The sequence below is a fragment of the Bos taurus genome, chromosome 27, assembly GCF_002263795.3.
Source record: "Bos taurus isolate L1 Dominette 01449 registration number 42190680 breed Hereford chromosome 27, ARS-UCD2.0, whole genome shotgun sequence".
Taxonomy (NCBI): domain Eukaryota; kingdom Metazoa; phylum Chordata; class Mammalia; order Artiodactyla; family Bovidae; genus Bos; species Bos taurus.
Genome location: NC_037354.1, coordinates 42248691 through 42275196, shown reverse-complemented (window position 1 = coordinate 42275196; position 26506 = coordinate 42248691).

The window sequence follows — 26506 nt, the reverse complement described above, 5'->3', positions numbered from 1 at the left end:
TGCATCTAGTATAGGGCCCGGAAATCGGTGAAGATGAGGTGTTTTCAAAACCAGGAATAACCCTAATATGAAGCTGCACACGGCGCAGTTGCAGGGTGGCGGGACCCTGGGCAGGCGCCCACCGTGTGCTGCCCTCTCTGCCTAGGTCCCGGAGAGGGTGCGACACCCTTGCATGACACTCTGAACACAAGAGAACTCAGAGCAGCTCAGTGAGTTGCTCAAGGCCAAACAGGAAGCAGGCTGGGAGCCAGGATCTGAGTCTGATTCTCTCTTCATGGCGAAGGCGGGGCAGTGGTCTGTCTGCAGTGAAACAGGGGTAAACAGGAGAGAGCATGGCGTTGCTGGACAGGCTTTCAGCATGGCTTGAAGTTCCACGTGACGGCTTTTCAGTGGGAAGAAAACCCAAAACAGACAAGCGCTTCGGGAGTAAATAGCACCTAAAATAATTTTGAAGCAGCCCCTTAAGATCATTTTTTCGACTTTATTGAGGTCCATATTCAAGTGTAAAATTTGGTCAGTTTGGACCGAAGCAGGCACCTGTGGAATCACTCCCACACCAAGATAGCATTTTCATCCCCCAAATTTTCTTGTGCCCATTTGTAACCCATCCATCTGTCCAGCCCTGACTCCAGGCAGCTGCTGACCTGCTTTCTGTCTCTGTGGATTTGTTTGCATTTTCTAGTATTTTAAATAAATAAATTCATACAGTATGAATGACTTTTTCTTTAGCTCTTTTTCCTCAGCACAGTTGTTTTTAGATTTATCCATGCTGTCAAAGTATCAACAGCTCCTGCCTTTCTATTGCTGGGTGGCGTTCTGTTGTGTGGATGTACATCAACAGCGCCTGCCTTTCTATTGCTGGGTGGTATTCTGTTGTATGGATGTACAATTGTTTATGCAGTCACCTGATGTTTGTTTTCAGTATCTTATATTTTTATGTACATAAATGATAGATTTTTAGATACTTTAACCAGCTTAAAAAATTACATGTTCATTTAAACAGAAAGAGACTCACAGACTTAGAGAATAAACTTATGGTTGCTGCAGGGAAGAATGTGGGATGAGACAGAGTTTGGGATGGACACGTACACACTGCTACACTTAAAATGGATAACCAGCAAGGACCTGTACAGGACAGGGGACTCTGCTCAATGTTGTGTGGGAGGGGAGTTTAGGGGAGAATGGCCACATACATATGGATGCCTGAGTCCCTTCTCTGCTCATCTGAAACTATCACAACATGGGAAGGAGGTTCTGGAGGGAGGGGCCACATGTATACCTGTGGCTGATTCATGTTGATGTATGGCAGAAACCAACACAATATAGTAAAGCAATTATCCTTCAATTAAAAATAAATAAATTTTTAAATGTGCTATAAGGCATTTGCTAAAAAAAAAAAAACGAAAACCTATCACAACGTTTGTTAATTGGCTATATCCCAATAAAATTAAAAGTTTAAAAAATGATAAATAAAATAAAAAAGCATAATAGGATAAATAACATAGGAGTAAAAGAAAAAAATTGCATGTTCTTCCTGAACTCCTAATCACCCTGATATAGCAGGGTAATGCTATGTATCTCCAAGAGCACAAAAAATGTACTTCCCAGCCTCTTTGCACCTGGGTATGCAGGGCCCTGTGGCCATTCTGGGCCGATGTGGTATGAGCAGAGGAGATGAGACGTTTTCCCCAGTGGAGGAGGCAAGCTGTCTCTGCAAGTTCCAGTCTCTCTCTCCTCCTTCTGCAGGGGGAGGGGGGGCCGTGATTAGCTGGTAGAACCATCGACCAGGTGGGGCCCTCAGTCAGCAGATGGAAGCAGTGGCCTTGACCTGCCATCAACTTCACATCCTGGAGAAATAACCTCTCCTTAAGCTGGGCCTGTTTGTTACTGCAGCACAAGCCTAGCCTTTCCTGACTGACACACTTCAGCTCAGCAAACCCTCGCTTTACAAACACAAGGAGACTGTGCTGGTGAAGTTTCTACCAAGGCTGAATGGAGTCCAACCAGTGAAGTTTTTACTATTTAGAGTTATCTACGGGTGCAGTCCACGGGGGTCACAGAAGAGTCAGGCTTGACTGAGCTGAGCGACTAAACAACAAAAAAGAAATCTACTAACACTGTACCATTACAGACCTCTTTGCCCTTTGGTGCATGGGACGGAAATGTAAGTATTCTGAAGAGGAGTAGGGGGGGATGCAATAAAGAAAGGGGAAAACATGTGTGACTATTATGTACTTGCAACTCACCTACATTAACTTATTTAATTGTCACAACTCCAAGGAGATATTCATAGCCTCATTTGTACAAAGGAAAAAAACTGAGACCCAAGAGGTTCCTAGGATACACAGCTGGTAAGCAGCAGTTTCAGAATTAAAATCTGCGTCTGCCTAACTCACAGCTGCCTCGTTGCTTGCCCTGTCAGATTGGGAAATGCCGAAGAAGGTGAGACAAAGCCCTCCCAGCACCCACCACTCCCGTCTATGTGCCAAGTCCAGTTAGCTATGGTCCAAGCTGGACGCTCAGGCAGAAGGCTCTGGACACTTGGCCACGGCAGCCAAAGTGCCCCCAGCCTGGGCCAAGTAGACGAGTGAGGGGGTGAAGACAGAGCAGGGCAGGGAGCCGGGGCTCCAGGCCCAGACCTGCCTCTGTCCTGGGGGGCTCTGTGGCCTCAGGCAGAGTCAGCCAAGGTGTCGGAGCCGGATTCCCAGGTTCGAGCAGGCACGCTCGGCACTAGGTGGATGGAAACCCAGAGGTGCCAGCCAAGCCTGGGCTCGTCTCGGGCTCTCTGGCCTCGGCCTGAGACATTTGCAGGCAGGCGTAGTGTTGTCACCGAAGGAGGTCACGCTCTCCGTGTTCTTCCCTTTCCTAAGTGCACCTCGTGCAGACCTCAGGACTCCCAGCTGTTCTCATAAGAAAGCACCTGTGAGAAGCCTACCACTCAAGATCCTAACTCCTGTTCTCTGAAGACTTTGATCTCCTGGTACAACGTCTCTTGCGGGAGTACTGGCATGCTGGGGGACCAGGCTGGGGGAGCCCTCATGGGCCCTGAGGGTTTGCCCATTTCTGCAGAGGGTGCACCCTCAGAGGTGGGGTGGGATCATTGCTTTTTCTCAGCCCTACAAAGCCCCCACCTCCTCTGCTCTGGGGGCTAGGGGTAGGGGGTCCCCAGCCCAAGGTAGAGGAGCTGAGCTAAACCCATCACAGCAGTTGAATATCTTGCGTTTATGGGCATCAAGCCACAACTATATTACATATGTGGATGAAGTCACTGTCTTAGAAGATTGGAAGAGTCCCACCTTCTATATTTTATCATTTGGTATTCCAGGAAAGAGAGCGTGCTCATGGTAACTTTGAATATTTCTTTCCCCATTCTTCCTTTTTTTTCCCCCAAAAGCATTGAATATGATCAAAAAGATAGATGCAATAAAGATGCACTCTTTAAGTCAAGTTTCATCTTCTTAAACAATAAATAAAATGTAGGGGGTTTTGTTGTATTTTAAATAGAACTCTGCCGGGAGTGGGGAAAGGTGTTCGTCCTTAGCAATCATTGTTTTCTCAAGGAGAAAAGACCTGAAAAGATGACTGACTGGGCTTCCCAGGTGACTCAGTGGTAAAGAATCTGCCTACCAATGCAGGAGAAACCAATTGGATTTCTGGTCCAGGCAAATCCCACGTGCTGCAGAGCCGCTACCAAGCCTGTGTTCTGGAGTCCTCGAGCCCCAGCCACCAACGTGTGTGCTCCTGCCCACGAGCTACGACTCCCGAGCCCGTGTGCCTAAAGCCTGTGCCCCGCAACAAGAGGAACCACCACGATGAGATGCCCAGCACCGCAACTAGAGAGCAACCCCTGTTTGCTGCAGCCAGAGAAAGCCTGGGCAGCAGCCAAGACCCAGCTCAGCCTACAGTAAATACATAAAGAAATTAATTAAACTAAAGAAAGAATCGTTGGCCAATGACCAGCGTATTGAAGCATGAAATACTTGAGTAAGGCTGTGATTATTTGTGTGCCATTTCTCAACCACACCGCCTGCACCCTGATGGGCTCCTGTTCACTGCCTGTCACTCCAGCCCCCATGGTGCTTCTGAGCTCTCTAAGCAGGTAGTTAGTATATCCACGTCCTTAATAACAAGTATTGGATCTGTTATACACCTGAATCCTGGGCTACAATCAGGTGACTGGATCCCTGGGACCTTTGGAGGGAAGGTGCTTCGTGTGAATAGAGACACAGCAGAAGCAGTGCCCCTGTAGGGCTGCAGGCTGGGTCTCACTCACAGCACCAGGAGCGGAGAGCCACCGGGCACGCCAGGATGCTGCTGCAGATGGTGGGGTGCCCTCGGATTCACCCCGCCTCGCTGGAAGTCAGCATAAAAGGATCGTAAGCGGGAACTGGTGGCATTTTAAGAAGCTCAGAATAATTTTATGCGAGCTGTTGTAAAAACGCTGGTCACAAATTCCTGCTGCTGCTGCTGCTGCTAAGTTGCTTCAGTCGTGTCTGACTCTGTGCGACCCCATAGACGGCAGCCCACCAGGCTGCCCCGTCCCTGGGATTCTCCAGGCAAGAACACTGGAGTGGGTTGCCATTTCCTTCTCCAATGCATGAAAGTGAAAAGTGAAAGGGAAGTCGCTCAGTCGTGTCCGACTCTCTGTGAGCCCATGGACTGCAGCCCACCAGGCTCCTCCGTCCAAGGGATTTTCCAGGCAAGAGTACTGGAGTGGGGTGCACAATTCCTAGGGGTAAAAAATGTGACTTTAGGCCGAGGCTCAATTGCTATTTGGAAAAGAAGAGGAAAGAGAAACCAGATGAAGCCATTTGCTGACCACAGACGGTAGGAATCGGAGCTCTGAGTTCTGGGATGAGTATCATTCATTATTGTATGAGCTTGTGAGGATCACACGCCTGTCTGGCACAGAAGCGGAGAAGGGCTTTTAGGTACTGGGTCCTCACTTTCTTTTCTCCTCTCCAATGAATTATTTTTTCCTCTCCAATAAATTTTTTAATAATTTAAAATCTTCTAACTATTCTAAATCCCTCCGGCAAACCTCAAACTTGATCTTCATGGCTCGCTTTCAAAGTTCCATATTTCTACATAAGATTTTTTAGTACAATTTTTAACAATAAACAGTGAAAGCACTAGCATACCCACCACCCAGAAGGAACAAACAGACGTTGGCATTTGTCATTAAATAATTAAAAGCAACAGAATAAACATTACAGATAAAACGAAAGCCTCCGGGCTTCCCTGGTGGCACAGTGGATCAGAATCTGCCTGCCAATTCAGGGGACACGGGTTCGATCCCTGGCCCAGGAAGATCCCACACGCTGCAGAGCAACTAAGCCCATACGCCACAACTACTGAGCCGGGGCTCTGCAACGAGAGAGGCCACTGCAAGGAGGAGCCAGTGCGCCTCACCCAGAGAACAGCTCCCACCGGGGGCAAGTGGAGAAAGCCCTTGTCCAGCAAGGAAGACCCATCACAGCCAAAAGTTAATTAATTAAAATTACGTGAAGGTTGCTCAGTCGTGTCCAAATCTTTGCAACCCCGTGGACCAAACAGTCCATGAGATTCTCCAGGCCAGAATACTGGAGTGGGTAGCCTTTCCCTTCTCAAAGGGATCTTCCCAACCCAGGGATTGAACCCAGGTGTCCAGCATTGCAGGCAGATCCTTTACCAGCTGAGCCACCAGGGAAGCCCAATTAAAAAGCAAAAATGTTATTAAGAAATGAAAGCGTCCTCCAGCGCCTCCCCAAGGCGTGCACAATCGCGGACTTGGCGTGCGCGCTCCCTGCTCTGGCCGGGTTCTGCCCCTGCGCAGATGTGCGCTGTAATCGGAACACGGGGTCGCTGCGTCCTCACTTGCCCGAGTGCACCTCCAGCTGTTCCTTCCTGTCTCTGCTCCTCACTGAGCCTCGGCCAGGTGAGCACAGGCAGGAGAGTTCACGCTCAAAGGCCCTGTGTCCCCCTCCAATCCCCTCATCTCCCCGCCCCCAACGTGCCGGTTGTGGTTCTTTGCAATGTGATGGCCGTTCAAGTGGTTCCCAATTCACTGACATTTCAAAGGATGTTGCATTCTCCGGACTTCGGCTGGATTCAGCGTCTCTGGCCCAGTGGTTCTGCCAAGCCCTAAGCAGGTTTACAGTCCTCCAGCCCTGCCTGAACACGCTTGCCTTCCCACCTGCTTTTGCTTGGTTTTGTCAGACCTTCTCATCTCCACTAACCCAGTGGAAAGTCTTGGGGTTTTAGCCTTCATTTCCCTGCTGCTCAGAGCCTGGACCCACACTCACCTGGGATGCTGGCCACCCTGATGGCTCCTTACAGGCACTGTTTACCCCTGGCCTTTGCTGCTTTTCTGCTGTGTTGTCTTTCTCTTATGTATTTATAGTTCTTTGCATATTCTTAATATAATCCTTCATCTGTTTTTATTTGTTGCAAAAAATCTCCTAGCCTGCCATCAGCCTTTTCACACTTTGTTATGATGTCTGCTCTAGTACAGATGTTTTTCATGTCGATGAACTGAGATGTATCCATTTTATTTGAGCTCTGCTTTTTGTGTGCCATCTCTAAGAAATCATTGCCCGTCCCTAAGGTTATGCAAATGTTTCCAGGGTTTGTTTTCCATCCCATCGGTGTGGGTGAGATGAAGATCTAGCTTTGTTTTATTTTTTCCATTGGGATAGCCAGTGTTTCTATGTCCCTGGTTTGTAGGGACAGTGCTATCATATCTCAAGCCCCTAACATATTTAGAATAACTTCTGGGGCTTCCCTGGTGGCTCAGACGGTAAAGACTCTGCCTGTAATGCAGGAGACCAGGCTTTGATCCCTGAGTGGGGAAGATCCCCTGGAGAAGGGAATGGCCACCCACTCCAGTATTCTCGAATGAAGAATTCATGGTCAGAGGAGCCTGGTGGGCTACAGTCCATGGGGTCTCAAAGAGTCAGACATGACTGAGCAACTAACACTTTCTTTTTCTGGGCTCTTTCTTTGGTACCTTTTTTTTTTTTTTAATCTTCTTCCTACTTTTTCTATCCAGTTAATCTGCATGGCTGTCAGGATATAGTCAGTCTACGGAGTGGTTATTTGATTCAGTTAAAATTTACATGGAGGGAGTTCTCCGGAACCCTGGTGGTTAGGACATGGCACTCACTTCAGTGGCCCCTGGGATCAATCCCTGGTTTGGGAACTAACATCCCACAGACCTCACGGTGCGGCCAAAAAAAATTTGTACATGAAAAGCCCCACTGGTAATTTTTTTTTTTTTTTTTTTGCCTTAAGGAAAGATCACCAACGAAGGTAGGGGTACACCTTTCTTTGATTGGCAATCATGTAAATGTCAAATATAAAGATGTCAAATATAAAGCTATAAAGAAAGCTGAGCGCCGAAGAATTGATGCTTTTGAACTGTGGTGTTGGAGAGGACTCTTGAGAGTCCCTTGGACTGCAAGGAGATACAACCAGTCCATTCTGAAGGAGGTCAGCCCTGGGATTTCTTTGGAAGGAATGATGCTAAAGCTGAAACTCCAATACTTTGGCCACCTGATGGGAAGAACTGACTCATCAGAAAAGACCCTGATGCTGGGAAAGATTGGGGGCAGGATATAAGGGGATGACAGAGGATGAGATGGTTGGATGGCATCACCGACTCTATGGACATGAATTTGGGTAAACTCCAGGAGTTGGCGAAGGACAGGGAGGCCTGGCATGCTGCAGTCCATGGTGTCGCGAAGAGTCGGACACAACTGAGCAACTGAACTGAACTGAAAAGTCAAATAAAATAGATTGGGAGTGGGGGTGGGGGGGCTGGAGGAAAGAGCTGAAGTTAGCCGCTCACCTAAAACGTGCTGGGTGGGCTGATCACCTCACGGCCTCTTCTCAGCAGCACTTCGAAATGGGTTCTATTTGTACTCATCTTTCAGATGAGCAAACAGGAGACCGAGGGGAGTTCTGTAAGTTGCTCTGAGTCATCATGAGCGAGCAGCAGAACTGGGGCTGAACCGTCAGCCCGTCTGTCTCCAGAGACCTGCTCCTCTCTGTTTGGCCACAGAGATGACAGAAGACGTAGCTGGACTGGGCCAGCTCAGGAGAAGACCCTTCGCCGTCGGAACTCAGGGCCGGGACCGGCCCATCCCCGTATCCCTGTGGACCAGGTGACTCACTCACGAGATCTGGATTCCTGATACCACCCCTGCCGGGGAGGAAAGATGACTCTCCAACTGCAGGCAGGAAGCCTGAGTGGCAGAGAGGACACGCGTTCTCCCACTCCCTCTGCTGTAAGATGTACGGCAGGGCCTGGGTCCTGTACTCCTTCACGTGCATCTGAGAAAGGAGACAGCGCCTGGCCCTTCCCCGCCCGGGTAGACCCAGCCTGGTGGAGGGGCTTGGCCGGCAGACTCAGCCCCGAGCCCCTCCCCGGTGCCCTGTGGAGCCACAGGCGGGAACACCAAGTGGTCTGACGCCAAGACTTGTTCTGTTTCTCCTCCATCCTGTTCATCGTCTGAGACGAGCGCCTCCCCGATTTTTCTGGTTCCAGGCCGCTTGGTTGAGACCAAAGATGCCAAAGGCCCAAGCGCTTCAGCCTCCCAGTGGAGCAGCAAGGAACTCTTATCCGCCCATTGATATGTCTTATTTAGCTGTTGTTAAGTCATTTGAGTCGTGTCCAGCTCTTTGTGACCCTGTGGACTGTAGGCTCCTCCCCCCCAGGCTCCTCTGTCCATGGGATTCTCCAGGCAAGAATACAGGAGTGGGTTTCAATACCCTCCTCCAGGGGATCTTCCCCAGCCAGGGACTGAACTCATGTCTCTTACGCCTCCTGCATTGTCAGGCGGGTTCTTTACTGCTGGCGCCACCTGGGAAGCCCTGTATTTACCTGTAGCTATGCCTAATTCATATTGAAACCATAACACGTGTTAGGTCATAAAATCACTGTTAGGAAAAAAATAAGTCAAAGTAGTGGCCAAATGCTGTCACAGCCAGACCTCTGAGAACTGAGAGAGTTCTCTGCTCAAGTATAAATTACTCGTAAGCAGCAGCAGCAAGTGGGTCTGAGAGACACATAGAAATAAAAACCAGTGAAAGGAGCTGAGATTCTGGATTAGCTCACAGCTGCTAGAGATCTCACTCTGGGAAAGTTTTTTTCCCCTGAAAAGAGTTTTTTTTTTTTTTTTAAATTGACATTATAATATTATATTATGCATAACATTACATCATATATATTATAACATTATATGATAACTATGAATCACTTTGCTGTATAGCTGAAACTAACACAACATTATAAATCAACTAAACTCCAATATAAAACTAAAAAAAAATTAAGACAAAAAAAACCCAAACCCACCTTCTATTAGTTTCAGGTGTGCAACTAAAGATTCAGTATTTGTGTGTATTGCGAAATGATCATCACTGTTCAGTTACCGTCCGTCAGCAATAAAAAGGTTACCAATTTCTGTGTGTGTGATGAGAACTTTTAGGAGTTACTCCCTTAGCAACAAAAACTACTTCCTTAAAAGAAAAGTCAGACTATATTTCATTTCTCAATCCCCGGTAGAATTCCTCCTTTGGGATCACGCAGGCACTGTCGATTCCCCAGTCTTCCTACAGGTGGACAAGTCTCTGAACTGAGACCACGTGAGAGTCGCTTACCTAGGCTCACAAACTGCAGACACAACTCCGAGATGACTGCAGCCCCTGGCCTGTGTTGAAGCAGATAATCTGAATACAAACTGCTGAGGCCTTTGAGCTCTGGAACCAAATTAGCCTGGAAAGCGCAACAACACAGAGCCAGAAATGGGATAAGCTAGAAGGAGTGAAGACGTGTGACTTTTCCTGAAGTTATAGGAGGGGAAAAAATGGAGTCCATGCGTCCTCTTCGCCGGCGGCTCAGCTGGTAGAGTCCACCTGCAAGGCGGGAGACCTGGGTTCCATCCCTGGGCTGGAGAAGGGAAAGGCTGCCCACTCCAGTATTCTTGGGCTTCCCTGGCGGCTCAGCTGGTACAGAGTCCACCTGCAACGTGGGAGATCTATGTTCCATCCCTGGGTTGGGAAGATCCAGAGGTGAAGCTCCACTTTTTACAAAAATGGGGAAACGGAATCCTCAATTAATACTATAGTTTCACCAACCCTGATGGCTCAGTTGGTAAAGAATCTGCCTGCAATTCAGGTGACCCTGGTTTAATTCCTGGTCAGGAAGATCTGCTGGAGAAGGCAAAGGCTGCCCACTCCAGTGTTCTGGCCTGGAGAATTCCGGGGACTGTATAGTCCATGGGGTCGCAAAGAGTCCGACACAAATGAGCAACTTTCATTTCACTTTCATGTGTCCCAGATCCAGACATTGTTCTCAAAAGACCATGTTTAAAAGCTGAATGTAGCAAAGAACAAAGTGATGTCTTTTGGGGAGAAGTGGGAACCAGTCGCTGGCTGTCCTGCATTCATGACACTTCCTGGCGAGCAGTCATTGGCTCAGTTGGCTCAGATTTGGTCTGACATCTGCTGCCCTGTTCGCTTTTTACGGGGACTCTTGTCAGCTCCTTAGTTAACTTCTTCAGTTTAGTACCTGTCCTCTGGGCGATGCTTTAATGAAAATGACAGGAAGATGATGAACTTTGCTTTAGCCTTCTGAGTCAAGAAGCGAAGATTTCATTTGCTTTTAGGAAAGGGAACCCTCCTCTGCCTTTGCCGAGGTGCCCCAGGACAGTCCCCATAGTGACCGGGTGAAGCCTGCAGCCCCTGGGGCCAGTGACACAGATATTCCGTAGCACCGGGTTCATCCCGCCATCGCCCCCGTGTGGGCTGAGTACCGGGGATTTCTTGCTCAGCAACGAAAGGCCCCCTTTCTGGTTCTCCCTTTGCTGCTGCTGGTTTTTTTCCTGTTGCATTTTCCAACTCGGTCTGCATTCCAGCTGTGTTCCTAACGACGCTTCCAGACTTGAAGGGACTTGGCACTTGTCACCGTTGGCCACAGTGTGCTAGAAGCAAGCTTGTGAAAGCTGCCTGCCTGGAGATTAACAGGATCTCATCCCACAGGCGATGCTCTGCACTTTTCAGATCGGGTTTTTGTTTATTTGTTTTGACAGTGGGGCTTGTGGGATCTTAGTCCCCCCACCAGGGATTGAACCCAGGCCACCTCAGTGGAAACACAGAGTCTTAAGTACCGGACTGCCAGGGAATTCCTCTGAGTCCTAACTACTGGACTGCCAGGGAATTCCCCCAACTGGCTTTACAGAAGAGGCTGGAGTTAGTTCCCAGCAATGAGTGCTGACATTTGGCATTTCTATTAGCCAGAGAGAGGAGAAAAGATTTCCTTTTCCCTTGCCCCTTCCCCCGAAACCCTGACTCACCAAAAATAAAAAAGAAGTAAAATCTAATTCATCTTGACTCGTGTGGGCAGCTGGCAATTTTACTACTTTGGCTGAAGAAATGTTCCCATTACATAGTACACAGGCCAAATAAGGAAGTGACCCAACTTGCCAAGTTCACTCACCCTAATTTTGTTGGCAAGCCTTATCGACATGTAGCAATAGAATTTCAAAGTTGGAAGAGATCTGAAAAGTTTCAGAGTCCCAGTATCCAATGACATTCCAGTATCCTCCAGGCACTAGGGGCTCCAGCACCTGGTTGAACATCAGGGTAACAAGGCACTTGTTCAAAATGACTACACTTGGCCTCACCGCCTCGGGACTCTGATTCTGTATGCCTGGGGTGGACCTGTTTACTTTGGTTAACACCCAGGGGATTTTAGGTGCAGCAACTCCCCAGGACAGGATTCCAGAGCCGCCGTGTGTCCGGTAGCGCAGGGGAACTCAGGCAGGTATCAAAGCCTTCCCGAGTCTCCTCCAGCTCCTGGCCCTCTCTGCTTTCCAAACTAGCCAAATCTGGGCAGCGCTGACTGTTGAAAAGTCTTGCTCCGTCTCAGCGGAAGCATTTCTTTTTCCAGCTTCTTCCAGCTGATTCTGCTTCTGCTACCAAGTCCAAGCTCATTCTGCCCACCTCGCACCAGACCAATACATTGGGAGGCGAGGTGTTGGGACAGTAGCAACTCTATTTGGAAAGCCGGAATCTGAAAAGATGGTGGACTGCTGTCCCAAAGAACCTAGTACCTGAGTCAGAATTCAGGCTTCTTGTACACTAGAAGTGTGGCTGGGTGTTGCAGACTTCTCGTACAGGAATCCTTTGTTCTTGGAGCTATTCACGTATGTCAAGTTGCCACATTCCTGTAAACCTCCAGCAAGACGAATGTTATTCTCTGTTCTGCAGTTTTTTATCTCTTTATGAATGGAAAAGTGCTATCCCTTTAAAGGTCAGAGCCTTGAGAATGGGCTGTCCTGTCTATTTCAGGCTCTAGGCAACACTCTTAATTCAAAGCAAACACAAAAGAATACAAAGGTTTAAGAGAAACAGATCCAATATGGAGTCAAATTCCTTCTTCCCTAGGGTGGACCTAACTTCAGGCTTTGCAATTCAATACACCTAAATTCCAACCCACTGCTTCCTCTCTCAGCTGGTGGTCGTGGCGTGGCCTTTAGCCTTTGGAAGCCTCCGCTTAGTCCTCTGTGGCAGGGGATGAGACAGCCGGGCACACAGCAGGGTGCAGGGGCCCCCGTGCAGAGCTGGCCACCTGGAAGTCTCCTTTCAGTACCTAGCTGATGCATCTTCCTCTCAGAGGGCAGTGGTTTAAAAGCACTAATAGAAGTGTCCTGTGAGCTACAAATGTCATTTTTCACACGTGTCATTTTAAACTTCCTACTAATCACATTAAAAGAGTATACAGGAACAGTCACGTTCGTTTTTATAATATATCTCTTTTTAAAAACAACCTAAATGTCGATTGGCAGATGAATGGATAAATCCAGGTGGCCCAGTGGCTAAGAATCCACCTGCCAATGCAAAGGATGCAGGTTCGAGCCCTGGTCCGGGAAGATCCCACAGGCTGCGGAACAACTAAGCCCACGCAGCACAACTCCTGAGCTCGTGTGACCTACAGCCTGTGGTCCATGGCGAGAGAAGCCACCGCTCCCCACAGCCAGACAAAGCCTCATGCAGCAACGAAGACCCAGCGCAGCCAAAGACAAGCAAACAGACAAAGCCCGCATGCAGCAACGAAGACCCAGCGCAGCCAAAGACAAGCAAACAAAAATGTGTAAAAAGAGGATGTGGTAACATGTACAATGGAATATTACTCAGCCATCAAAAAGAGTGAAATAATGCCATCTGCAGCAACACGGACCTAGAGACTGTCTTACTAAGAGGAGCAAGTTGGACAGAGAAAAGCAAATACCATATGATATCATCTATATGTGGAATCTAAAATAGGACAGAAATGAACTTGTCTGCAAAACAGACACAGACTCACAGACACAGAGGACCGACCTGCGCTTGCCAAGGTGGGGGTGGGGAGGGGTGGACTGGAGTCTGGGATTAGCAGATGCAAACTGTTGCATATGGAATGGACGGACAGCAAGGTCCTGCTGTCTAGCACAGGGAACTGCCTTGAATTCCTATGATACCGTAATGGAAAGAATATGTATGTATAATCTATATATAACCGAGTCACTCTGCTGTACAGAAGAAACTAATACAACAGTGTAAACCAACTATACTCTAATAAAATTAAAAAAAAAATAACTGGGAGACACTGGTTCCTGCCCTCAAGGATTTTGAATCCACGTAGGAAATATACCCACAGAGCTATAAAGTCAAACCAGAATTGTTACGTACATACAGACCTAACTACATCGAGCAGACCAGTGGGGCTAGAATCCCTCCTGAAGCTGTTTGCACTGCTGTGCACAAAACCCACCCCCCGTCACCCACGCTCACAGAGGTAGAATGTGAATCACTCGAAGCGGCTGGGCTGGTGCAGTGTCCCCAGAGCTGCGTGCTAAGAGGGAAGAGGTGATGGTGAGAATGTGCCCACGCCTCATACCCCCACCCCTGCTCAAGACAGGTGCAGAGCGGAAATCTCACCAGGGGCGTTAGACTCTGAGGGGCGGGGGATGGGGCACGGACTGAGTTGGTCACATCTAGGCCAGTGGTTCTCAAATGCTTCTGATCATTAGACTCACTCGCAAACTTGCTAGACATCCTGAATCCATTAAATTGAAATCTCCAGGGGTGGGATCTAGGCTTCAGGAATTATTTTTCTTCTACTTTCATTGAGATATAATTGACATATGGCAATGTATACATTTAAGGTGTATGAACAGTGAATTGACTTACATACATCATGAAATGATGACCGCAGTCGGTTTAGTGAACATCATCTCCCATAAATACAACATCAAATAAATGGAAAAAATGTTTTTCCTTGTGATCAGAGCTCTTGCAATTTGCGTTCTTCGCGGCTGTGTCTGTAACACCGTCGTGTTGACTATATTTAACACTTTGTGTATCACACCCTCAGTGCTTCTTTATCTTATCACTGGGGGTGTGTGCGTGTTGACCGACATCCTGCCACTTCCCCTCCTCTAGCCCTCCCTTGGACAACCACAAGTCTGGTCTCTTTTTCTATGAGCTTGTTTTGAAGTATAACTGACCTACAACACTAAGTCAGTTCCTTTTCCACAACAGGGTGACTTGGTATTTCTACACATTTTAAAATGATCACCATGATAAGTCTAGTTACATGCCACCATACAAAGATATTGCATAGCTACTGACTATATTCCCCTTCTGTACATTTCCCACCTGTGACAATCAACTGGTGACTGGAATTTTACACCTGCTAGTCTCCCTCGCCTATTTCTCTCCTCTCCTACCCCTGTCTCCCGTCCGGCAAACACCTGTTTGTTCTCCGTGTCTATAGCTCTGTTTCCGTTCTGTGATGTGTGTTCATTTCTCTTGATTTTTAGACTCCATGTATATGGGACATTATGCAGTGTTTTCTTTCTCTGCCTGACTTCTCTCTCTTAGCATAATACTCTCTAGGTGCATCGCAGATGGCAAGATTTTAGTATTTTCATGGCTGAATAATATTAGGCTTCAGGATATTCTAAAACTCCTCCAGGGATTCCAGTGCAGGGGGAGTTGAGGACCAGTGATCTTAAGAAGTGCTTCTCAGACTTTAACACGTGTACAAAGAATCTAGGAGTCCTAAAATGCAGATCCTGATTCTGCAGGTCTGCGTTGGGGGGTGCTTCCCAGGTGGCGCTAGTGGTAAATAACCCGCCTGTCAATGCAGGAGACGTGAGACGCAGATTCAATCCCTGGGTCAGATAAGATTCCCCTGGAGGAAGGCATGGCAACCCACTCCAGCATTCTTGCCTGGGGAATCCCATGGACAGAGGAGCCTGGTGGGCTACAGTCCCTGGGGTCACACAGAGTTGGACACGACTGAGCCACTTAGCATACAAGCACAGGGTGGGGCTAAGATTCTGCATTTCTACGTGGCAGCTATTCTGCTGGTCTGATTTGAAGGGGCCAAGAGATCCTGCTTATCAAGGGGTCATGTGACGCTCTCTGAGGCTCAGGGCCTGCAAGTTTCCTTCTGGCTGGGAGGGCCGATCTCAGGCAGAGGACAGGTGGGGAGGACAGGAGTGTGTTTCAACAGGAAAACACCCATTTCTTGTCCCCACAGAGACTCTCCCCTTCCCTACCCCAGAAAAGGTATGTGTTTGGCGAAAGTGGCTCCCTGCAAAGGGTGGAAGCTGGAAAGGCAACGGGCAGCATGTTCTGAGCTGAGACTAGGTCTAGAATCCAGGCTTAAGCTGCCCTGGAATGTCTATGAGATTTTGACATGAAGGGCAGCTTTCTGGAAACATCTACTGATTTATCTGGGCAACTAAACAGCTAAAGGTAAAAACACACTCCGGCAGTTACGCACGGAGGCTCTGCAGACAACAGACATCAGGATATGGAAATTGACTGGATAAGTAGAGCAAGGTGGGTTTTGAAACACCCGGAAGTGCCAACTTCAACGGAGGCTCCTGGGCGTGGGGCAGGGGAGAAATGGACAAGCCCAAAGCAGCAAAAATACCCAACAGCTACTCTGGGGGAAAAGAACACATAAGCTTCCCTTTCTCCTCTCCCATTACACTGTCACTATATGTGTGTGTGTGTGTGTTAATCACTCAGTCGTGTTCGACTCTCCACGACCCCATGGACTGCAGCCCACCAGGCTCCTCCGTCCATGGGATTCTCCAGGCAAGAACACTGGAGTGGGTTGTCATTTCCTTCTCCAATGCGAATTTTAGTAGTAGTAGTTAAGTCGCTAAGTTGTATCTGACTCTTGCGACTCCATAGACTGTAGCCCGCCAGGCTCCTCGGTCCATGGAATTCTCCAGGCAAGAACACTGGAGTGGGTTGCCATTTGCTTTTCCATGTCACTATATGCCAGATCCTCAGCTAACATGTCCAAGCAATTGGGCAGGCTCCCCAGGGAAAGCCAAATGCCTCATTTAATTTCACCCTGGTTCCCTTGAATATCAGCGCCCCTGCCTTCAAGCCTTCGGGTGCTTTAGGATTAGAACACGGCCGCTGGCTCCTGAGCCGGTCGACCACCAGCCCTCCCTGCAGGCAGCCCTCTCTCGCTGCGTCAGACCGTGGGCACAGACACCACAGCCCGGGCCCTCCTCCCGGCCCTGCCGACGCTGTGAGGTAGGGGCTGGCTTTCCGTGAAGCTGCGGTGGGCGACCTTGACCCACGGAGCTTGCTTCCCACTCTCTGCCCCACAGTTGTCTATGCCTGATTTATATGTAGCATCTTCCTCATCGTTGACTTTGCTGTTGCTTCGGGTAGCGATCACCTGAATCCCATCCCCAACTTTGGGGGCAGTCCCTCTCACCCCGAACGTGTTCACCTCTCATCACAGGCAGAACAGGGCTGCCTTCCTGCCCCATCCATGTGTTCGTTAACACGTGGCTCAGTTTGCCACATACAATGTTCCCAGGCAAGACTTTGAATCTGGAGCTGGGAGACCAAGAAGCAGAGAGAGGGAAATATCGTTTCAAAAAGTCCCTTTTCTGCCTAAGTCACTCAGGGCCAGTTCCCACGGTTTCCAAGGTCAAGATGTCCAAGGTGGTACCCACACCTCAGGGACGCAGCCCCAGAGCCCACACGGTGGAGAAATCTACACCTTCCGTGCTTCCTCACTCCAGGGTCTCCCACCACCCAGTTTTCCTGGGACCCGGGGGTTTTTCCAGGATGTGGGACTTTGAGGCTAAAACTGGGATGTGCTGGGCAAAGCTGGATGGTTGGTCAGCCTAGCATGAGCCTGTGGACGTAGGACAGTTTTGGCGTCCAGTTAGCTGTAAGTAACAGGATTCATGAATAAATAGGTCCTGGTGAGAAGCCGGGTCCCAGGAAGGCCCTCCGCAGAGAGGGCCTGACGTCAAAGGAAACGTTCAGTGATGAGAGTGACTCATCCCAAGTGTGCTGATGTGGGCAGAGGAGGATTCATCAGGAGGCTGTCCAGGCGGGCCACCCTCTCTCGGTCCGTGAGAGCCTGGGCATCGCAGCTCGGGTCCCTCCTGACGTTGTAGGGCAGGGCCGGCTTTCCATGTAGCTGCAGCAGGCGACCCACAGAGCTTGCTTCCCACTCTCTGCCCCACAGCTGCTATGCCTGATTCATACGCAGCATCACCTTCGAAGGAGGCCTCCTCTGGCCTTGAGGGTCCCTGGAAGGGCCAGTCAGTGTCCGCAGGACTGTGTTTTCCAGTTCTACAAAAGCGACAGTGGTTTAACCGCCATAGGTTCAGATGCCTGTCTCTTTCCTTTCCAAATTCCCCTCCTGTGAAGAGGCAAGTGTTGGAGGGTCTGAGGGTGTTTTTGGAAATGCTGGTAAGAGGACATGAAGCCTAGAATACGGCTCATCTGGGCCCCGGGGGCTGGGCCTGCGAAGCCGCTGCGGCTTCCTCAGACCATCAAGCTGCTGCTGGCTGAGCTGCTATGGGAAGCGCGAGTCCTGACCTTGAATGCTTTATCCGATGTCCACAAAAGGGGCTTCTCTTTTTCTTTCAACCACACCACACTGCATGTGGGACCCCGGTTCCCGGACCAGGGATCGAACCTGCACCCCTTGCTTTGGTAGCGTGGAGCCTTAAGGCCCGGACCACCAGGGAGGCCCCAAAAGGTGCTTCTCCGACACACGGGGAAGCGGTGTTGGATTGTCCACATCCTCAGCCTGCGAGTGGGTTAACAGAGAACTCTGAGAACCACGCGGACTGCTTTGAAAAGACAAGAGTGGGTCACTCAGGAGAGAGCTGGAGCCGCACACTGCTTCTCTCCGCACAAAGAGCAGCTTCGGGGAGCAGACCCCATCCTGTCTCAGACACTTTCGTTTCAACTCGAATTGGTTGAACTTGAAACTGCCTTTAGTTGGGAGAGGTGGCAGGTTGGGGAGCTGGAGAGTCTAATAGGGGTTTAAGTGTGAGGTAAAAGTTTAAGGAGGAATTACATCAGTACAGAGATCGACTCACAGACATAGAAAACAAATTTATCAAAGGGGAAATGTGTGGGGAAGGGGATAAACTCATAGCGTGGGATTAACAATAAACAGACTATACTACATACAGAACAGACACAAGATCTGCGCGGTATCAATAATGCGCATCCATAATCTATCACCTATAACGGGAAAGAATCTGAAAAAGAACTTATAATAAATGTGTAATTGAATCCCTTTGCTGTACAGCAAAAATTAAAACAACACTGTAAGTCAACTATACTTCAATAAATTAAATAAACTACTGCTTCTCAATTGTTGTACATAGGGCGGATAAACAACAAGCTTCTACTGTGCAGCACAGGAAACTATATTTAGTATCTGGTGATAAACTATAATGGAAAAGAATATGAAAGAGAATGCAAATATAAATATGTATAACTGAATTATTTTGCTATGGAACAGAAAATAACATTGTAGATTAAATGTATACTTCAATAAAGTAAAATTAAGAAATAAACTATATATATGGGTGTGTGTTTATATACAGCTAAATCACTAGCAGCTATCACAGGGTTGTAAATTAACTATACTTCAATTTTTAAAAGGTGTTAGATTATGATGTTAGAAATTGTATTAAGACAGAGAGGATGGGGTGGTGAGGAAGGTGGGGTTCCCCCTCCCCCATTTCTCCCTGCCGCCAGATGAGATCAGGCTTCTCCACCATGCCTGGTTCACCCTGGCATTGCACATAGCACATTTTGGGGTTTTGTGCCGGGAACTCATCAGAGACAAGGTCTTCCTGATGATGCTGTATCAGCAGCACCCGGCAAAGAGCCTGGATCCCGAAGTAGCCTCTCCAGAAGTGTTTGCTGCATTTCATCCAAACACCATGCAGGATCTATGACCACCCCAACACCCAGGACCCTGCCACCAACCAAAGGGAAATAACGAGTTGTGTACATATGTCCGATGGACTATTACTCAGCCAGTAAAATGAATGTGAATCACTAGTAGTGAGGTGGATGAACCTAGAGTCTGTCATACAGAGTGAAGTTAGTCAGAAAGAGAAAAAAACAAATATCATTTATTAATGCATATATATGGAGTCTAGAAAAACGGTACGGATGAACCTATTTGCAAGGAAGGAAGGGAGATATAGATACAATGTAGACACAGAGAAGGGGCTTGTAGATGCAGCAGGGGATGGAGATGGTGGGACGAACTGAGACGGCAGTGCTGACTTACATACACAACCATGAGTAAATAGAGAGCTCTGTCATGACCTAGAGGGGTGGGATGGGGGCGTGCAAGGGAGGTGATCTATGTACGGTTATGACTGATTTGCACTGTTGTACAGCAGAAACTAATGTATTAATAACATTGTAAAGCCATTATTCTCCAATTAAAATTTTTTTTAAAGTTAGGGGATAACAAGAAAGTGCTCTCCTAAGAAAAATCAGATGTAGAAAACCAGCGGAGGGGATTCGGGGACCACAGATCCTTTCCCCCCAACTCCCAAAGCCCAGAGGAAGCTGGGGGCTCTGTGGTCACAGGAGAGGTGAGTGCGGGGAGGAAGAAGAGAAAAAAATGTTGTTGGGAGAACAATAGAAAGAGGGGAAGAAAGGCAACTACGCTGATTTGAATCCCCGTACGTCATCACCACACGTGTGCATTTAAGTGCAATTGTACATAACGAGGGCTTCCCAGGTGATACAGAATGATAAAGAATCTGCCTGCCAATGCAGGAGCTGTAGGAGACATGGGTCCAATGACTGGGTTGGGAGAAGATCTCCTGGAGGAGGGCATGGCAGCCCACTCCAGGGTTCTTGCCTGGGAAATCCTGTGGACAGAGGAGCCTGCTGGGCTACAGCCCATGCGTGGCAAAGAGTCGAAGATGACTGAGCGACTGAGCACGCACGCAGGTACATAACGAGGTAAATGCAAAGCAATGTTTCCAAGCTCTTAGAGCAGTGATCTTTCATGGGTACCTGGCGGCACCTCGGTACAAAGAACCCCTCCTGGGGAACCGCCCAGTTTTAACGTATAAAAACAATCCGGGCTGCAGCTGAGGACAGGAGCAGTCATGAAAGCGATTCCAAGTGGAACACTGAGCAGGGAGGCTCAGAGGAGGGAGCTGAGAGCCAGGCATCCCTGACCTGGAGAAACCAGGAGTGGCGTTCCCTGGCATCGGGGACATCCAGCCTAGGGAGTGTGCAGAGGGCACCGCGAGGGAGGGAGAGGCCCTGAAGCTCCCCTACCCAAGGGTGGGGGGACAGAGTTCCTGTCCAGTTAAACCCTCCGAAGTGTGCCCGGAGGGTGGCCCTGCTCCCACGGTTGAGGGCCTCCGTTCACTCACTCCTTGTGTTTCAGAAAAGTCAACCTGATAAATTTTGTGTTTCAGAAAAGTCAACCTGATAAATTTACCCGCTTCCCTGGAGCTTTTTGTTTGCTTGATTGATTGGGTTTTTTAATTTACTTTTAAAACTGACTTTTGAAATAATTGCAAATTTACCGAAAAGTTGTAAGAAGTGTACCCAGATCCACCAGTTGTTAGCATGTTGCCACGTTTGGGTTCTCATTACACCCACATACATATTTTTTTCCTGAATTATTTGAGAGTAAGTGGTAGGCACATCGGCTTCAGCCCCTAAATGTCTTCACAACTACATCCTGGTAACAGGACATTCGGTTAAGACTCTGCTTCTGCTTCAGAGGGTGTGGGTTCAATCCCTGGTTCAGGAACTGCCAAAAAAAAAAAATATATATATATATATATATAATGTATGTGTGTGTGTGTTTAAGTATGTATATACACTTTGTACACAAATTTTGCAACAGAGCCTTTCTGGTTAGCAGCACTCTCTAGTGGAACTTTTTATGATGGTGGAAAAGGCTGGTAAGCCCTTAAAACATGCCTAGTGTAACTCACCAAGTCAGACTTTTGTCCAATTTTCCTTTAAATGTCAATAACCACACACGTCCCGGTGGCAAGTGGTTTGCAATGGACAGCTCAGTCTTACATCACCCCCCATCCCACCTTCACTCCATCTTCCTGCACTTTAAAGAAATAATCTGAGGCTTGGAGGGCTGTCAGGAGGGCTCTTTCTGAGCGGCCACTGACTGAGGAGCCCCGGGCTGAGCAGACCGTCAGCTGTGTTTGCTTATCCAGCATGAGTTTGTTTTTTGTTAAGTATAGTTGATTTACAAAGTTGTGTTTGTTTCTGGTGTACAGCAAAGTTATATGATTCGGTTATATATAAATCATACATATATATATTCTTTGCATATTCTTTCTCAGTGCGGCTTTTCACAGGATATTGAGCATACCCTATGCTGTGCGACAGGAGGCTCTGGTTTATTCACTCTTTGTACGTAATAGTTTGCATCTGCTAACTCGCAGTTCACACTCGATTCAAATTTCCCTTTCTCTGTCCCGGGATTCATCCAGGACACTGCGTCCCGTGTTGCTACCCCGCCTCCTCAGGCTCCTCACAGCTGTGGCAGTTTCTCAGGCTTTCTTGATGTTCGTGACCTTGACAGATTCAAGAGGTGATACTCGGGTGCTCTAGAATGCCCTTTGACTGGGACTCGTCTGATGCTTTTCTCATGATCAGACGCGGGTTATGGGTCTGGGGCGGGGAGACGGCAGAAGTGAGGGGCTGCTCTTATCACACCATATCAAGGGACACAGCCTCAGCATGGCATCCTTGTTGCCGTGACACCGGGCTTAGGTTCTGTTCGCTGCCTGTCTCTGCTGTCATACTTTCCTCCCCTCTCCACACTGTGCTTTTTGGAAGGAAGTCACTGTGCAGCCTACACTCAAGGAGTAGAGCTATGCTCATCCCCTTGAGGGCAGAGCATTGACACAGAATATCCAGGCCCCTTCTGTGCAGCCCACACTCAAGGAGTAGAGCTATGCTCATCGCCTTGAGGGCAGAGCATTGACACAGAATATCCAGGCCCCTTCTGCATGGTAGAGTCATCTATTCCCTCCAGTTTATTTACATATTCAGTCATTCATACAAGGACAGACTCATGGCTACTTACTTTATATTTTGGATTACAGTCAGATATTAGTCTTGGGGGGTTATTTCTCTGCTTGGGGGTTTGGAGGGGCTGTTGTCGGTGTTTGCTCAAATCCACAAGGTCTGGCTCTTGGGAACTTCTCCAGTTGTCTCCTGTGTCCCTTTGGCGTACTCTCATCCTTGTGGGATTGCTTTTTGTTTGACACTTCCTTGCTTTCTGGCATTCACGGTGCTCCAGGCTCATTTTGTATATTCCCTGCTCCAGGACTAGAATCCGCCATTTCTCCAGGGGCTCTGGTTCCTTTTGGAATGGCATTAGAAACCAATATCTGGGCATTGGGTGTACTTGCTCCTGTTGGGGTGTCTTTGCTTCTGGACACTCTCAGCTGACAGAGGAAGGAAATGTATGCATACTAACCTGTGTATATAGTCATACCTCTAAATGTTTCTATATGTGACTGCCTGTATGTGTACTAAACTAAGCATGATCCACACTGATGTCTCCACCTCTAACTCACTACCCCAGGGGCCATCTCACCCTCACAGTGTCATCCTCCGTCCACCGTCCTTTTAAAAAAAAAATGTTTTTTTAATTTATTGGGCTTCGCTGGGTATTAGCTACTGCACACGGGATCACGTGGGATCGAGGGGTCCCTAACAAGGGACCAAATGCAGTCCGCCCCGCAACAGGAGTGTGGAGTCCTAGTCACTGGGCCACCAGGAAAGTCTCCATCCACCACCTTTTTATCAGTTCAGTTCAGTTCAGTCGCTCAGTCGTATTTGACTCTTTGCGACCCCATAAATTGCAGTACACCAGGCCTCCCTGTCCATCACCAACTCCCGGATTCACTCAAACTCATTTCCATCATGTCGGTGATGCCATCCAGCCATCTCATCCTCTGTCATCCCCTTCTCCTCCTGCCCCCAATTCCTCCCAGCATCAGAATCTTTTCCAATGAGTCTACTCTTCACATGAGGTGGCCAAAGTATTGGAGTTTCAGCTTTAGCATCAGTCCTTCCAACGAACACCCAGGACTGATCTCCTTTAGAATAGACTGGTTGGATCTCCTTGCAGTCCAAGGGACTCTCAAGAGTCTCCTCCAACATCACAGTTCAAAAGCATCAATTTTTTGGCACTCAGCTTTCTTCACAGTCCAACTCTCACATCCATACACAACCACTGGAAAAACCATAGCCTTGACTAGACGGACCTTTGTTGGCAAAGTAATGTCTCTGCTTTTCAATATGCTGTCTAGGTTGGTCATAACTTTCCTTCCAAAGAGTAAGCGTCTTTTAATTTCATGGCTGCAGTCACCATCTGCAGTGATCTTGGAGCCCCAAAAATTAAAATTTTCTGCTGGTTTCCCCATCTATTTCCCATGAAGTGATATGGAATTGTTCAATTCCACTGTGCCTACACTGCAGTGTCAGAATGGTTAACCCGTGCCCTGCAAGATGCTGTCTCACTGGAGGACAATGTTTACAGGAGCTTCTTCTGCCTTTCATCCCACAGATCCGACTCATTTCCAGCGTTCTTAGGTGCACACTCGTCCTTACTCCTTCAGTGAACTTCTGCATATATTTGTAATACAGTTTGTTCTGTCACATTCTGAATCCATCCTGGGATTTTCTATAGCTTCCTAAATGATTTCTTTTTGGCACCATACATTCAGGTTCACTATTTTCGCTGTACAGTTCTGTGGGTCATGACAGGTGCATGGTGCCATGCGTGCGCCACTGCAGCGTCTTACAGATTGGGTTCACTTCCCTGAAAACCCCCTGTGTTCCACCCATTTTATCCTCCTCCCCTCCCCTTGACCCCTGGCAACCTCTGATCTTTTCACTGTCTCTGTTTTTGCCTTTTCCAGAATTTCATATAATTGGAACCATTACGTACCCTTTTCAAACTGGCTTCTTTCCCTTAGCAATATGTATTTGAGATTCATCCCTGCTTTTCTGCAGCTTGAGACCTCATTTCTTTTTATCACTGAATAATACTCCACTGTATATGGATGTCCCACAGCTCATGCGTCCATTTACCTATTGAAGGACATCTTGGTTACTTCCACTTCTTAGAAATTATGAATAAAGAGTCTATAAACATTCACATGCAGGTTGTTATGTGGATGTAAGTGTTCATAGCAGTTGAGTGACTACTGAGAAGCATGACTGCTGATCATACAGCAGTGCTTAGCCTTGCAAGAAACTGTCCCTGCCTTTTCCAAGGTGACCAAACCATTTTGCATTCCCACCAGTAATGAGCGAGCAGGAGACACAAGAGATGCAGGTTTCATCAGTGGATCAGGACGATCCCTTGGAGGAGGGCATGGCAACCCACTCCAGTGTTCTCGCTTGGAGAATCCCATGGACAGAGGAGCCTGGTGGGCTATACAGTCCATAGAGTCACAAAGAGTTGAACAAGACAGCTGTGCCAAATCCTTCCTGGAAACTGGTATCATCAGTTTTTGGATCTTAGTCGTTCTAAGATCCAAAGTGTAGTAGCTAACTCAACGTTTTACTTGGAATGATTTTTTTTTGATTGTGGCACTCTATGCCCCCAAAATTGAGATAACTTATTAAACTACACAGCAGTAGGATAGAAAAACCAGAAACCAAATTGATTGACGTGAAGACAAAATGAGTATTGCCAAACAACTGGACTGGTTTATTACTGCCTTTGACTAAACTCAGTGTTATGTTGCAAACAGTTTCCTTTCCACTTGAATAGAAAGCAAACAAGTTTACTTGGAGGGATAGAATGTTTCCGGCTCCAAATCTGAGTGGAAATTTATCTTGTGAACTTTGAACTAATAGGCCTTGGATGTCATAAACGACGGTGCTGTCAACCAGCTTTACAGCCACAGCAACGTGCTTCCAGCTGAAGTTCTTACATCCGCCTTCCAGAGAGGCCGCCCTCCTCAGCCACCTCTTCTTCCTGAGTCATGGTTTGCTGCAACGTATGACTCAGATCATCAGCGTGTTTTTTTCTAAAGACTCTTAGAACAACAAAGATGATGACCCAGGCGTGTTAAACCCTGATAAACACATGTGAGTTGAATGCAGATGGTGGAGAAACCACCCACCTCAACAACATGGGGCTGGTCTGTCAGATTTCCGCCAGTGGTTCCCGAATCTGTGATGATTCTCTCTAGAGACCAGGATGAGGATAAAGCCGGGTTCGCTGCAACCCCAGAAGCCTTCTCTCTTCCAGCTCTATCTCGGGATTTCTTACTTCTCACTTAGCTCTTCTTCGGGGAAGAGCCTGACTTTTAGACATTTTCTTTTTTTAAATTTTATTGACGGATCATTGATTTCCGTGTCTTGGCTACTGTGAATAGTGTTGCTATGAACGTTGGGTGCATGGACCTTTTTAAACTACAGTTTTCTCCTGATATGTGCCCAGGAGTGGGCTTGCTGCACCATATGGTAATTCCATTTTTGCTTTTTTGAGGAGCCTCTGTGTCGTTCTCCACAGCAGCTGCACCAGTTTATAATGCCCCCAGCAGTGAAGGAGGGCTCCCTGTCCTCCACCCCTTCTCCAGTTAATGCATTTTCTTAAAATATATTGGTATCCCTCCACCGGAGGACGCACCCAAGTGGAGAGCTCTTCACTGGAGTTTCACTTTGGGATGGCTGTGTGTGCATGAACGATTGCTGAGCAATTCGTGTTCACCTGAAAATCATGGAGAGGAGCCAAGGGGTTGGGATGAGTAAGTACAATGAAGCCTAACTCCTTTCCCTGGAGGGAAAGGAGCAAAAAGTTTCTTGAAAATATTTCAAGTTAATTTTCCACAGTCCCACTGAAGTCAGAGAAGTGGAAGGAAGAGCAGTTGTCTGACTACCTGTGTGTCTATCTCAGCCGTGAGACAGAGAGAAATGGGGCACTAATCATGCTACACGCTCTCTTTTTACAAATCTGCTCTGCAGAGTGCACTGTCCAAACAGAAAAGAAAAAAGCACAAAGACTGTCAGTAGCTATTTAGACAGAAGGACAATAATGCTCTTTCTAGAGTGTTCATTTATGCCAATTTGCTGTGAAACCTCCCAAAGCTAATGAGATATTAAATGCGTTTGGTTGAGGGAAGAAACTGATTAGTCTCTGGTT